We start from the raw sequence: 10,744 nt of genomic DNA on the forward strand, positions 1-10,744 counted from the left end.
GCTCGAGGAACTCAGCCGGTCAGGCAGCATCTAGGGAGGGAAATGGACTATCAAGATTTCGAATCAAGGCCCTGCGTCTGGTCCAAATCAAGGGTCTCGCCCCGAAACGTTGATTGCCCATTTCCTTGCACAAGTAGCGTCTGACCCGATGAGTTCATTCAGCAGATTGTTTTTTTTTCCGACCCCCGACACTGAATGACATGCATCAGAAGATATAGGGTTCGAAGAGGTTTCTGGAGCAGCTCAGGCAAAAGGCAATAATAATCGGCTTACCTCAGTTGTGGTCATTACCCCGGTACCTATCTTGTTTCAACATGGAAACCGGACATCTCAGCACTCTGTTCCCCTCCCCCATCCTATCATCTTAGTGAATCGAATACTGTATTCAATCGCAGACACTCAAATTACTTTTAAATTTGTATCAGGTGTTAATAGACTTTGATTAGTGCAACGTTTTATAATCTGCTTTATTTTCCCGGTATTTCCCCCAAACTCCTGAACCATGTCATGAACATGAAGTGGTTTAGACAAACTGCCGTCTCTTAATCTGTATCGTGGCAACTCAAACCAACACTTCAGATCCCTCTGTTTCTTCATGGCCCACGCCAGGGAGTCGCTGGGCAACTCAATTATAACTGGTGTGTGTCATATGTTATTGTCCACTGAGAAGAATATAAATGCACTTTAAAATAGATTGTGATCAACTTATTTGAATATGCAGACTGGATCTGAACTGACACCCAAAGAAATATTGCAACAGAGGTTAGTAAATTATCAGATCTCTAAAAGACTAATATAATAATATAATGAATTATGTACAGCATCAGAGATAATTTGGGTTGGAGTTAAAGATGCGAGAAGAATCAGCAAATTTAATGATTACAGAACCATTATGTTTTTTTTCTGGAAAATAGTGATACTTTATTTAAGATAAAAACTCGGTCGATTTAAAAAATTTTTTCCCTAAAATAGTGATCAAGCCACCCTCTCCATCCTGGGTTCCCACCACATACCATATTGTTCAACATTTCAAAAGATTCAAAGTACATTGATTATCTCAGAATGTATAAATTATACAATCTTGAGATGTGTTTGCTTACGGGCAGCCACAAAGCAAGAAACCCCCGAGAACCAAATTAAAGAAAAGATTAAAGACCAACATCCAATGCACAAGAGAAAGGAAAAAAAATACAAATCATGCAAACAATTGAAGCGAACAACAACATTTGGAGTCATAGCAACTCATATCCATCCTCTATTATTTTCATAACACCATGAAAATAAAACCCATGAGATAATTATCTTGAAATTTCTGTTTCTATGGACAGGATTGCAGTTGATCTTGAATGCTGTGATGGTGTTGAGTTTACTGACCATGAAGTTCTAAACTCAAAAGAGGATCTTAAGCTGTTTCAAATACAGATAGCTACTGGTACCCTCAATAAAGGGAGGTTATACAGTAACTGCCCACCCTTCAAAACTTGTTCACTTCCCTGTTCATCCTCCATGGCAAGTTTAACTGCACATACCCACTATTTGAGCAGTGGTCAGTCTTCCAACCAAGGAGGATATACATCCAGCTAACAAAGTAGTTTAAAGATAGTTTAAACATCCTCTCCCTTCTCCAACTCTGTATCCCTTTTGCCAATCAACTTTACAGCTCTCAGCTTCTTCCCTCTCCCTCCTGTCTTCTCCTATCATTTTGGATCTCCCCATCCCCTCCCACTTTCAAATCTCTTACTATCTCTTCTTTCAGTTAGTCCTGACGAAGGGTCTTGGCCTGAAACGTCAACTGTACCTCTTCCTAGAGATGCTGCCTGGCCTGCTGCGTTCCACCAGCATTTTGTGTGTGTTGCTTAAACAGAGTTTTATTTATTTTCAGTGATACACATTTAAATCCAGACAAAATTCTTAAAACACTTTTAAAACTCAGATTTCTATCTTATAAAAGATTTCCAAATTACAATCCATTTCTAAAACACAAAGTATTTCCAAAACATAGGTATAAATCATCTGAGCTAAAAAGACATACCCATGAGCCACAGATGAACCAGTCATCTGTCATAGAAATCAAAAGCAGAGGAATGGATTGTAGTTCACCCTGTGTTTCTGTCATTCTTCTTGATGTCCCTGGATCATTCCTAATAAACTTGGACTGCTTTCTTCATTTATACTGGTTCTCAGCCACTCGGGTGACTTCACACACATGATATTTTATATTTCAGATACCCTTTAATACAGTTGGTCTGAAAGCTTCTAGAGACAGAGAACCCAGATGCCCACAATTAATTCAGTGAAGCTGACTTTCTAGGCACACAAACCTTGAAAAACAGATCAGCTATTTGATATGCTAAATGATAATATTAATCTGACCAGCAAGCTTCCTTGAACTAAACAACTTAGCCAGCATTATCTAGTTTGAAACAAGCTCAGTTAACGTACCCATTGTCTTACACTGCACCCTTTGAGCCATAAATCCACATGCTGTGGGGCCAGCAAGTCTGCTTCTGACAGTGCTTGTTTGCAAAGTTGCCTTTTTTTAAAAAAAACTTATTACAACTGATTGTTGCTTGCCATTTATATTAAGAACTGAAGACTGGCTCCATTTACAACAAGCTGCTGAACAAAAATTATTGGTTGGAAGTTTAACTTATTCAAAAACTCTAACCTTTATAAGTGTCAGCTGCTGTGCTCAGAAAGCTCAGTTTAGCAAAAAAAGTCTCCTGGCCCTGAATAGTGAATATCCAATACAATGCATTCAAGTTATATATTAATATCTCTTTCACTTCTCATGACCACCTGTTGGTTCCACTATAAAAAGACCAGAAATGTTTTGCAGCTTTTCTACAATTATCTCCCATCTTAAAATGAAACTGATGCTACAATTTGGTTTCACTCACTCCAATCCTATAAAATTGATCATTGGCCTGAACAAACTAAAATTATCTAACTACTGGATTTTTAATAATTATAGCCAAAATATTAACTAAAGCATAATGCAATTTATCTTGGATATCAGTAATAGATGATAATTTCAAGAAGCAAACTGCTGGAGGAACTTAGCAGATCCAGCAAGGGTAATGGATGCTATTTTTGGTTGGTTCCCTACATTTTGATGACTTACCTTTACAATTTGTGTTTTCAGGTCCCTGTTCAACATTGTCTAGCTATGTTCATTAACAAGGTACAAAGACAATCACAATAAGTTGATTGCTTTGATCACAAAGCACAATGCTTTTCCCATTGGTGAGAATTTGTCAGACCCTTCAGAACTGGAGATAATTTTTTTTGCCGAAGAAATAATCAGTGTTTTCTGAAGCATTTCAACATTGAAATCAAATAAGTTTACATATTGTGCATTGGAACATACTGACTTAAAAAGAACAACTAATTTTTGTACACAATTTATGTTCTATGTTTTTATGATAACTTTTGTTGAACTGTATAATTTCAGCCATATTATTAAATTATTCATGGAATAATTATATATTTATGTTAGATTTTATTTCTTTATGAGGAATACTGTTAAACCAAATTGCATGGAAATAAGTTCACTCATCATGATTGCTTGCACAAAGGCCCGCACAATGCTAAGTATAGTAGCTGGTCTCTATTCTGAGTAAACATAAAATTTACATACTTTGTATTTGCATTTCTAAATATTCCAACAACCAGAGAGTAACTGGTTTCATTTGTATATAAATATGCACTTCCTTGACCCTAAGCTTTTGTTTGTGTTTTCAGTACTCTAAGCACTTGAGTCTCAATCACGTTAGTTTCTTTAACTGTCTTGTAGTTTGCTAATAGCATCCTTTAGGATTTAATTGATAGCCATGCCACACATATCTTTTCAATAATTTGTCTAAAAAGCTGCATTCATCATACTGAATACATTGCAAAGTAAGGAAAGGGGAACTAGATTTAAAATAGTTTGAGGGCATTTCCAACACCTTGCCAAACAGTGTATCAAAATGGAAACATGAGCAGGGCATTCAACTCCTGCAGGTGCTCTGCAACCTATGGAGGCTTGTGTGCCTTGATGACCTGGAGAGCTATGTTGGCTGGAGTCAGGGGCTTGTGCTTTGACTCTTCGTAGGGTCATCCATGCCAAACAGTTCAAAAAGAGTAGAGGCCAGACTAAGAATGGTCCACCAGGCCTCCAGGTTTGGGGGTTCAGCTCAGGGCTAACAGCCCTGAATGGTCAAAAAGAATTTGTTACAGAAACAGCAAAAGCTGCCCTAAATGCCAGCAGTGTAACAGACATTTGATGATTGATGACATGCTCTGCAACTTATTAAAACCATAGCTGATATTTTATATCTGCATTGTCTTCCTATAACAACTCAGAATTCCTTGATTCCCTTAATAGCAAAACAACCTATTAAACATATCGTGCAAATATGTTCAATGGCTGAATTTTCAGTCTCTTAATTGATTAATTTCAATAATCTTCTTGGTAAGCAAATTACTTTCAATATCTGGCCTGTATGGACAAACCTGATTTGTAACCATTACCTTTGGTTCTAGATATCCCAGCTTGTATCTTTTCCTCTGCCCTGTCAAACTGTAAGAATTTTCCATGTTTCAGAGTTCACCTCCCACCCTTTTAAACTTCAGTGCAGAGGTTTTATTTTTAAAGGCTTAAAACTACAGTTATCATACGGTGTCTATAAAAAGTACTTACCACACTTGGAAGTTCTCATTTTTAATTTTTTTTACAACATTGAATCACAGTGGATTTTATTTGTTTTTTTTTTGACACTGATTAACAGAAAAGCCTCTTTCATATCAAAGTGAAAACAAATTTCTACAAACTGGTCTAAATTTATGACAATTATTAAACACAATAATTGATTGCATAATTGCTCACCCGCTCCAAGTCAGAATTTTTAGTTGCACCTTTGGTAGCAATTATGGTCTTCAGTCTGTGTGAACAGGTCTCTATCAGCTTTGCACATCTGGACACTGCAATTTTTCACCATTCTTCTTTACAAAGCTGCTCAAGTTCTGTCAGATTGCATGGGGTTGTGAGTGATAGCCCTTTTCAGGTCCAGTTACAAATTCTCAGTTGGATTGAGGTCGGGATTCTGACTTGGCCACTCCAGCACATTAACTTTGTTGTTGTTTTTTTTAAGCCATTCCTGGGTAGCTTTAGCTTTATGCTTGGGGTCATTGTCTTGCTGGAAAATAAATCTTCTCCCAAGTCACAGATCTCTCGCAGACTGCATAAGGTTTTTCTTGTATTTTGCTGAATTCATTTTACCTCTACCTTCACAAGCCTTCCAGGGCCTGCTACAGTGAAGCATAATGCAGCCACCACCATACATCATAGTAGAGATGTTGTGCTTTTGATAATGTGCGGTATTTGGCTTATGCCAAACATAGTGCTTAGTCTGATGCCCAAAAAGCTGAAATTTGATTTCCATCAAACCATAGGGTCTCGGCCTGAAACATCGACTGTAGCTCTTCCTAGAGATGCTGCCTGGCCTGCTGCGTTCACCAGCAACTTTGATGTGTGTTGCTTGAACCTTCTTCCAGCTGACTTTAGAGTTTCTCACATGCCTTCTGGCAAACTCTAGCTGAGATTTCATGTGAGTTTTTTTTCCACCAGTGGCCTTCTCTTTGCCACTCTCCCATGAAGCTGTGACTGGTGAAGCACATGGGCAACAGTCATATGCAAAGCCTCTCCTATCTCAGCCACTGAAACTTGTAAACTCCAGAGTTGTCATAGGTCTCTTGGTGGCCTCCGTCACTAGTCCCCTTCTTGCACAGTCACTCAGTTTTTGAGGATGGTCTGCTCTAGGCAGATTTACAGCTGTGCCACATTCTTTCCATTTCTTGATGATTGATTTAACTGTTCTCCAAGGGATATTCAGTGACTTGGAAATGTTCTTGTACCCACCTCCTGGAGAAAAACCTGATACATTGTACTTCCCAATAGCCTTCTCATGGAGTTGCTTGGAGTGTTCTTTTATCATCATGGTGTAGTTTTTGCCAGGATACTGACTCACCAGCAGTTGGACCTTACAGATACAGGTGTATTTTTACTACAATCAATTGAAACACTCTAACTGCACACAATGATCTCCATTTAACTAATTATGTGACTTCTAAAACCAATTGGCTGCACCAGTGATGATTTAGTGTGTCATATTAAAGGGTGTGAATACTTATACTATCAATTATTTTGTGTAATTAATTTCAATCACTTTGTAGAGATCTGTTTTCACTTTGACACAAAAGAGTCTTTTTTGTTGATCAGTGTCAAAAAAGCCAAATTAAATCCACGATCAATCAGTGTCCATTGACTTCAGACACCCTCAAAGTACCGACTGCGCAACCTCCAACTCCAGCTCCAGCCTTGACCGACATCATATCCAAGCCGGGACTTTATGCACTGCTGCTAGAACCCCCGTCTCCCCTTCTCCCACCACCACTCTGCTATATTGTCTCTCTCAGGTCCCAATGCCAGCTCTCGGGCCCTCAGAGACTCCATCTTCCTCTCACCCCACCTTCCCTGAACATCCCAACCCTCCCCTCTCCTCTGCCACTACCAACCCTCTTCCCCCCTCTAACCCAAGCTCTCATCCATGCCAGGTCTTCACCATTCCCTCTGACCTTTCCCTCTCTGAGGCAGAAAATTCTGTCCTCAATAAGGGCCCCACTTTTGTTCCCCCTGTGCCCACACCTCAGTGAGTTCCACGCCCGCCATGACACTGAGCTTTTCTTCCGCAACCTCCGTCTGTGGCCTACTTCTTTGGTAAGGACTCTCCATCCTGCACTGGTGACCCTTTCTCTTGTCTTCAACCCTCCTCCTCTTCCTGGACACCCCACCCTGGTCTTCTGCCTGCTCTGGGTCTTTTCATTTCTAACTGCCAACGGGACATCAGCCATCTCAACTTCACCACTCCTCTCTCCAATTCCAACCTCAATCCTTCCGAATGCACTGCTCTCCACTCCTTCCGCACTAATCCAAACCTCACCATCAAACCCACAGATAGTGCGGGGGGTGGGGCGGGGGGCTTGCTGTAGTAGTCTGGTGGCTACCAACAACTGACAGACACCTCCTTTTACTTACCCCTTGAACAGGACCCCATTAAGAAGACCAGGCCATTGTCTCCCACACCATTGCTGACCTTATTGTCTCTGGGGAGCTCCCATCCGCTGCCACCAGCCTCTTAGTTCTCTCACCCTGCACCTCCTGTTCCTGCCTCCTACTCAAGATCCACAAATCTTCCTGTCCAGGTCGACAATTGTTACTGCTTGTTCCTGCCCCGCTGAACTTATATCTGCACACTTTGACTCAGTTTTATCCCCCCGGTTCAGTCCTTTCGTACCTGCATCCGTGACACTTCACACACTCTTGATCTGCACAATGATTTCAATTTCCCTGGCCCTGATCATCTTATTTTCTCTATGGATGTTTCATCCTTATACACTTCCATCCTCCACCAGAAAGACCTCAAAGCTTTCCATTTCTTTCTGGACACCAGACCCAACTAGTTCCCCTCCACCACCACGCTCCTCCGTCGAGCACAACTTGTCCTCACTCTCAATAATTTCCCCTTCGGCTCCTCTGACTTCCTTCAAACAAAAGTTGCAGGCATGGGCACTCTCATGGGTCCCAGCTATGCCTGCCTGTTTGTCAGCTACATGGAACATCCTATGTCTATACTGGTATCACTCCCCAACTTTTCCTACACTACCTCGATGCCTGCATTGGTGCTACTTCCTGCATCCACGCAGAGCTTGTCAACTTCATCAACTTTGCTTCCAACTTCCACCCTGTCCTCAAATTTACCTGGTCCATTTCTGACACCTCCCTCCCCCTTCTCTATCTCTCTGTCTCTATCTCTGGAGACAGCTTATCCACTTATGTCTATTACAAACCCACTGACTCTCACAGCTACCCGGACTATAGCTCTTCCCACCCTGTTACTTGTTAAAATGTCCTCCCCTTCTCTCAATTCCTCCTTCTCCACTGCATCTCCTCTCAGGATGTGGCCCTTCGTCCAAAACTAAGGAGATGTCGTCATTCTTCAAAGATTGGGGCTTCCCATCATCTACCATCAGTACTACCCTCTACCACATTTCTTCCATTTCACACACGTCTGCCCTCATCCTCATAGCACCCCACCAGGAATAGGGTTCCTCTTGACCTCACCTACCACTCCACCAGTCTTCATGTCCAGCACAACATCTGTAACTTCCACTGTCTCCAATGGATTCCTACCACCAAACACATCTTTCCCTCCCTCCCCCCGACTTTCTACTTTCCACAGAGATCACTCCCTTCACAACTCCCTTGCCCATTCGTCCCTCCCCACTGATCTCCCTCCTAGCATTTATCCTTGCACCTACACCTCCTCCCTCACTACCATTCAGGGCCCCAAACAGTCCTTAAAGGTGAGGCAACACTTCAACTGCGAGTCTGTTGGGGTCATCTACTGTATCTGGTGCTCCCAGTGTGGCCTTCCATATTTCGGTGAAGCCCGACGTAGATTGGGAGACCACTTCACCAAGCACCTACACTCCATCCACCAGAACAAGCAGGATTCTCCCAGTGGCCACCCATTTTAATTCCACTTCCCATTCTCATTCTGACGTATCAGTCCATGGCCTCCTGTACTGTCGCGATGAAGCCACATTCAGGTTGGAGTAGCAACGCCTAATATTCCGTCTGGATAGCCTCCAACAATGGTATGAACATCGATTTCTTGAACTTGTGGTAACCCCTCCCCCCTTCACCTCTCCCCATTCCCATTTCCCTCTTTCACCTTACCTCATTACCTGCCCATCACCTAGTCCCTTTTCCTTTTTCCATTGCCTTCTGTCCTCTCCTATCAGATTCCCCTTCTCCAGCCCTGTATCTATCTCACCAATCAACCTCCCAGCTCTTTACTTCACCTCTCACCACTACCCCCCCCCACCGACTTGGTTTCATCTATCACCTTGCGTTTCTTCTTCCCCACCCTCCACCTTCTCACTCTGAGTCCTCATCTATTTTTCTCCAGTCCCAATGAAGGGTCTCGGCCTGAAGCATCGTCTGTACTCTTTTCCATAGATGCTGCCAGGCCTGCTGAGTTCCTCCAGCATTTTGTGTGTGTTGCTTGGATTTCTAGCATCTGCAAATTTTCTTTTGTTTGCCACTGTGATTCTATAGTGTAAAACAATAAGACGTGAACACTTCCAAGGGGGCTGAATTCTTTTTATAGGTACTGTATATCATCACTTAGTAAATTGCTCAAATGGTAAAAAAAAGAGAATTGTTTATGCAAAATTGCACTTTGCACTTGTGAACAAACGCTAATAACACACTTCAAGGGAAATCTTGCTTCACGTATAATAAAATATCAGTTTTTGGAGGCAATTTGTATTGTGCTTGTTTCATGTACAATAAAATGATTCTCTTTTTAAATTGTTATTATATCGAATGAAGAGAATAACTTATTGATTAAATAACAATTCTTGATTCACAAGAATAAATATGTTACCCTTACACTCAGTGGCCACTCTATTAGGCACCTCCAAATAAAGTGGCCACTGAGAGCATGTTTATGGTCTTCTGCAGCTGTAACCCATCCTCTTGAAAGTTTCTGTCACTTTGAATCAGTCTGGCCACTCTCTCATTAAAAAGGCATTTTCACGAACAGAATTATCACTCACTGGATGTGTTTTTTTGTTTTTCATGCCATTCTGTGTAACTCTAGAGACTGTTGTGTGTGAAAAAACAATCCCGTCTGGCACCAACAATCATTCCACACTTTGATCACATTTATTCCCCATTCTGCCATTTGGTCTAAACAACAACTAAACCTCTTGACCATGTCTGCATGCTTTTAAGCATTGAGTTGCTGCCATATGATTAGCTGATTAGATATTTGCAGGTGTACAGGTGTGCCTAATAAAGTGGCCAATAAGTGTACGTAGATAGTGCACATTACTTCCTCAGTGTGCTATTACGTTAATGCATAAATCGAAATGGTTCAAAATTGGCTCCTAAAACTGAAACTTGTACGGACATGCAACACCTTGGATTTATCAATACAACCACTGGAGGAGCTCATTGGCAAAAATCCAATTCATTTAAAAGTTGATTATTTGGTATTAAAAACTTTCTCAGGTTTTTCTAACCCTTCTGTGGTCCCAAATTTAAATCACATTAATATTCCAAAGTCACAATGTTAATTGTGCAAGAGAACTTCAGTCCCAGTATAGTACATCCCAAACAACAAGCATTAAGACAGTGTGCTTTGGGGCTATCGAAAAGATATACGAATTCTGTTACTGTACTTACTCCATTTTAAAAAAGCATTCATTAGGAAGCTTTTCACTCTCATGAACATTAGGAATTCATCTCTGTGTTTTTAATTCCCTTTCTCATTTTGATTACAGTTGAACTTGACAAACTCAGTTTACCTCCTTTTGCTCCAGAGATATCTCTCACAAAAGGATTTCTATTTCAGTCTTAAGATTTAAATGTGCCAGCCTCTACTGGGTTTTGAGGAAAAGAGTTTCATTATTTCTCTTTAAATTATCTTTTCTTTTCAGATACCATGCCTGATAGGCTAGTTACAATGTTAAGATTATGTTGTTGTGTCCTAAAATCACAAAGAAAATAACTTAATTTCTCCCCATCCAATTCTGTGAATATTCTTAAGTGTCACAATTGAATCACAATTAAGTTCAAGGGAGTACATACCATATCTGTGCAAATGATCCTTCAAGCTTCATAGACACACAA

General features: G+C 40.9%; 1 protein-coding gene across 1 annotated transcript in view; it reads right to left on the reverse strand.

Annotated features, from left to right (window-relative positions):
• The window catches only part of poc1bl (POC1 centriolar protein homolog B (Chlamydomonas), like), a 49,728-nt gene extending 49,387 nt beyond the window's left edge, over nucleotides 1-341 (reverse strand). The window contains exon 1 of the mRNA XM_072253446.1: nucleotides 274-341. The gene's annotated coding sequence lies outside the window, so the exon portion shown is untranslated. The remainder of the gene's footprint in view (nucleotides 1-273) is intronic.
• Nucleotides 342-10,744: the final 10,403 nt, after the last annotated feature.

The sequence above is a fragment of the Mobula birostris genome, chromosome 3 (assembly GCF_030028105.1).
Source record: "Mobula birostris isolate sMobBir1 chromosome 3, sMobBir1.hap1, whole genome shotgun sequence".
Lineage (NCBI taxonomy): Eukaryota > Metazoa > Chordata > Chondrichthyes > Myliobatiformes > Myliobatidae > Mobula > Mobula birostris.